The sequence below is a fragment of the Canis lupus genome, chromosome 15, assembly GCF_011100685.1.
Source record: "Canis lupus familiaris isolate Mischka breed German Shepherd chromosome 15, alternate assembly UU_Cfam_GSD_1.0, whole genome shotgun sequence".
Taxonomy (NCBI): domain Eukaryota; kingdom Metazoa; phylum Chordata; class Mammalia; order Carnivora; family Canidae; genus Canis; species Canis lupus.
This window is the reverse complement of record NC_049236.1, coordinates 8,327,102-8,332,459: the sequence shown is the minus strand read 5'-3', so window position 1 is coordinate 8,332,459 and position 5,358 is coordinate 8,327,102.

Genomic DNA, 5,358 nt, shown 5'->3' with positions numbered 1-5,358 from the left:
GCGGGGGCGCGCGCGTGCGCGGAGCCTGCGTGCCGGGGGGTGGGGGGTGGGGGGTGGAGGGGGGCGGGGCGCGGCGTGGGCCTGCGCAGCCACGCCCCCTCCCGGCCGGCGGACGGCGCGGGGGCGGGGCCTGGGCGGGGCGCGGCCGGAACGAGCGTCGGGCTGGACCAACGAACGCGCGAGGGGGGGCGGGGCCTGGGCGGGGGCGCGGCGTTGGACACGCCCCCGGGGCGGGGCCGAGCGACGGGGTGGGCGGGCCGGCGCGGAGCGCAGGTGGGGGCCTGACCTGGATGCGCGCGGAGGTGAGCGGCTCGGGCCAGACGGGATGCGCGGACACCTGCCCGGGCTCGGCGCCGAGACCTGGGTCCGCCGTGAAATCCGATAGTCACCGAAGGCCGATTCTGCCGGACAAATATGAACACCTGATGGGTTTCACACTGAACTGCTCAGAAAGGAAGGACACCAAAAAGGCAGGGAGCCTTGAAGGATGGAAGGAGGAGGGAAGACGAATGGAAAGAAAGGAGGAGGGAAAAGTTACTTACTGTTACAGCTAACGTTGATTTTTTTTAGTTGCAGGATATGCAAACTACAATATCTTTTTTTTTTTTTTAAATACAACAGTTTTAGGTTCCGAAAAATTAAGCAGAAGGTGCACAGCTTTCCCACACAGAGGGCTTTCCCACGGTCAAAATCTGGCAACAGAATAATATATTTATTATGATCAGCGAACCCACATCCGCACACCGTTGTCACCCAAAGCTCAGCTTACCTTCAGCTCATTCTTGGTGTCGTACCTTCCACGGGTTTGGATAACGTGTAGAGATTTTAGAGATTTATAAGTGTCACCCAGAATAGTTTCACTGCCCATAAGAATCTCTTGTGTTCCGTTCTTCCCTCCTCCCCCTTCACCCTCAGCACCCACTGATGTTTTTTTTTTCTGACTCCTTCATTTTTGCCTTTTCCAGAAGGTCATGTAGTTGGGATCCTCCAGTATGTAGATTTCTCAGATTGGCTCCTTTCACTGAGTAACATGCATGAAAGTTTGCATTGAAGTTTTCTCCATGTCCTTCCAGGGCTCGATAGCTCATTTCTTTTTCGTGCTGCATAATAATCCATCATCTGGATGCACCACAGTTTATTTTTCCCTTCACTCATTGAGGGACATCTTACCTGCTTCCGAGTTTTGGCAATTATGAATTAAGCTGATACAGACATCCACGTACAGATTTTTGTATGGACATACATTTTTAAGTCACTTGGGTAAATGCCAATAAGCACGATCACTGGATCACACACCCAGAGTGTGTTTAGTTTTGTAAGAAACTGCCGAACGGGGGCAGCCGGGTGGCTCAGTCGGTAAAGTATCTGCCTTTGGTTCAGGTTATGATCCCAGGGTCCTGGGGTCCAGGCCCATGTCGGCCTCCCTGCTCAGTGAAGGATCTGCTCTTCCTCTCCCTCTGCCCACCCACCCATTTGTGTGCTCACTCATGCTTGCTGTCTCATTCTCTCTGTATCTCCCTCTTTCTCAAATAAAATCTTTTTAAAAACAAAAGAAAAGACCCTGCCAAACTGCTTTCCGAAGTGGCTATACCATTTTGCATTCCCACCAGCAATGAGTAAGAGTTCCTGCTGCTGTACATCCTCACCAGCATTTGGGATCATCAATGTCATGGAAGTTAGCTATTCTAACAGATGTTTAGAATTTCATTGGTTTTATTATATGGTCTCATTCATTTGGGGAATATAAAAAATAGTGAAAGGGAATAAAGAGGAAAGGAGAAAAAATGAGTGCGAAATATCAGAAAGGGAGACAGAACATGAGAGACTCCTAACTCTGGGAAACAAACTAGGGGTGGTGGAAGGGGAGGAGGGCGGGGGGTGGGGGTGACTGGGTGACAGGCACTGAGGGGGGCACTTGAGGGGATGAGCACTGGGTGTTATTCTATATGTTGGCAAATTGAACACCAATAAAAAATAAATTTATTTATTTATTTATTTATTTATTTTTTTTAAAGTAACATTTATTTTTTTTTAATTTATTTATGATAGTCACACAGAGAGAGAGAGAGAGAGAGAGAGAGGCAGAGACATAGGCAGAGGGAGAAGCAGGCTTCATGCACCGGGAGCCCGATGTGGGATTTGATCCCGGGTCTCCAGGATCGTGTCCTGGGCCAGGCGCTAAACCGCTGCGCCACCCAGGGATCCCAAAAAATAAATTTATAAAAAAAAAAGAATTTCATTGGTTTAATATGCATTTCCCTAATGACATATCAAGTGGCTTTAGGCTTCGTTTGTTGTTCTTTTTCTTTTCTTTTTTTTTTTTTTAAAGATTTTATTTATTTAGTAGAGACACAGCGAATGAGAGAGAGAGAGAGAGAGAGGCAGAGACAGAAGCAGGCTCCATGCAGGGAGCCCGACGCGGGACTCGATCCCGGGCCTCCAGGATCACACCCCGGGCCGAAGGCGGACACTAAACCACTAAGCCACTGGGGCTACCCTGTTGTTCTTTTTCTAATAAAATAATATAATAAAGACTACACCTAAAGGAGTGAGATTAGGTTGTTTATCAGAGATTTTTCTTGCTTCTTAAAGTAAGCCTGTGTTGCTATATACTTTCCTCTTGGAACTGCTTTTGTTGCATCCCAGACATTTGGACCATTGTATTTGTATTTTCATTTTCATTTATTTCCCTGGTTATTTTTTCCCATTTCTTCTCTGATTTCCTGGTTGACTCATTCATTGTTTAGTAGCATGTTGTTTAACCTCCATGTATTTATGGTCTTTCTTAATTTTTTCTTGTAGCTGGCTTCAAGTTTCATGGTGTCGTAATTAGAAAAGATGCATGGAGTGATCTCAATCTTTTCCTATTTGTTGAAGCCTGATCTGTGACCCAGTATGTGATCTATTCTGGAGAACGTTACATGTGCACTTGAAAAGAACGTATATTCTGCTGTTTTAGGATGAAATGTTCTGAATATATCTGTTGAGTCCATCTGGTCCAGTGTGCCATTCAAAGTGTTTCCTTGTTGATTTTCTGTTTAGATTATCTGTTCATTGCTGTAAGTGGGATGTTAAAGTCCCTATTATTATTATCTTGTTATCAATAAGTTTATTTATGTTTGTTATCATCGTTTTATATATTTGGGTGTCCTCATGTTGGGTGCATTTGTAAGATCTTCTTATGGGCTGTCCTTATTATCACCTCTCATGGCAGTTTTTGTTTTAAAGTCTAGTTTGTCCGATATAAGTGTTGCTACTCTGGCTTTCTTTTGAGATCCATTTGTATGATTAATGTTTCTCCATCCCCTCACTTTCAATCTGCAGGTGTCTTTAGGTCTAAAATGAGTCTCTTTTAGGCAGCATATAGGTGGGTCTTGGTTTTTTATCCATTCTGATGCTGTATGTCTTTTGAATGGAGTTTAGTCCATTTACATTCATTTTTCAAAAATATTTTATTCATTTATTCATGAGAGACACAGAGAGAGAGAGGCAGAGACACAGGCAGAGGGAGAAGCAGGCTCCATGCAGGGAGCCTGATGTGGGCTTGATCCCGGGTCTCCAGGATCACGACCTGGGCTGAAGGTGGCTCTAAACCGCTGAGCCACCTGGGCTGCCTATCCACTTACATTCAAAGTAATTATTGACAAATATGTATTTAGTGTCATTTTATTACTTGCTGTGTCATTGTTTCTCGAGATTTTCTCTGATCCTTTGTCTTTGTCACTTTTGGTCTCCTTTACAGTCACACAGTCCCCTTTAATATTTCTTGCTGGCTTACTAACCACAAACTCCTTTAGTGTTTGTTTGTCTGGGAAACTCTTTATCTCTCCTTCTGTTCTGAATGATAACCTTGCTGAATATTCTTGGCTACAGATTTTTCTCACCCATATCGTGCCACTCCCTTGTTCTGGCTTGCCAAGTTTCTGTTGATAAAATTCTAGCTAGCCTTATTAGTTTTCTCTTGTAAGTTAAGGACTTCTTTTGTCTTGCTGCTTTTGAGATATTTTCTTTATCATTATATTTTGCAAATTTAATTACAATATGTCTTGGTGTCACTTTGATTTTGATGGGAGTTCTTTTTATTTTTTAGGATTTTATTTATTGATTCGTGAGACACACAGAGAGAGGCAAAGACACAGGCAGAGGGAGAAGCAGGCTCCCTGTGTGGAGCCCAATGCAGGACTCAATCCCAGGATCCCGGGGTCATGACCTGAGCCCAAGGCCGACTCTCAACCACTGAGCCACTCAGGTGCCCCTTGATGGGAGTTCTCTGTTCTTCCTTAATCTGGATGTCTGTTTCCTTCCCCACACTAGGGAAGTTTTCAGCTATTATTTCCTCAAATAAATTTTCTGCTGCCTTTTCTCTCTCTTCTTCTCCTGGCACTCCTATAACATGAATGTTATTACATTTGATGGCATCACTGAGTTCTGAACGTCTATTCTCATGTTCCATAATTCTTTTTCTTTTTTGTTCAGCTTCATTTTTTCCATTATTTTGTCTTCTAAATCACTTATTCATTCTGTTCATTGCATCAAGCCTGTTTCCAATTTCAGTTATCACCTTCTTCATTTCTGGATGATTCTTTTGAACTCTTTTATGCCTGTGGTAAGGGTTGCCCTGATCTCTTCCATTCTTTTCTCAAGCCCAGCAAGTATCCTATATGATGCTTTAAATTCTCTATCAGGCATGTTACTCATATCTATTTCATTTAGATCTCTGGCCTTATCTTGTTCTTTTATTTGTAATGAATGCCTCTGTCTTAGAATTTTGTCTAAGTCTCTGCTGCCTTCTGTGTGTCAGAAAGCCTGTTGTGTTACCTGCTCCTGAAAGTAATGGCTTTATGAAGAAGAGGTCATACGGTGTCCCGGGCCTGGTGCTTCAGGGAGTGTGTCTGGTGTGTGCTCCATGCACTTTGCTGTTGTGTTTTGGCTTCTCTATCCCTCAGGCCACTTGTCTGCAGAGGCTCTCCTGCCTGCAGGGAGCATTTGGTCCTTGGCTAGAATGTGGCAAGTTGTAACTAAGTGAGCTCTGGTCCGCTTGTTTTTTTTTTTTTTTTTTTTGGTCCGCTTGTTAAATGAGACCTCATACTACTTCCTCTAGAACTGAGGTCCTGCAGAACTCTCTGGTCAGAAGATATGTGTGGGCAGGGGTTCCTGCTGGCCTTCTGGATGCCTTTTACTGTTTTTCTTATCTAAATGCTGTAGTTGGGACTTCCAATACTACATTGAAGAAAAGTGGCAGGAGTGAGCATCCTAGTCTTGTTCCTGATCTTAGAGGAAAAGCTTTCAGCTTTTCACTTTTGAGTATGATGTCAGCTGTGGATTTGTCATGTTGAGGTATACTTCTTCTAATACTCA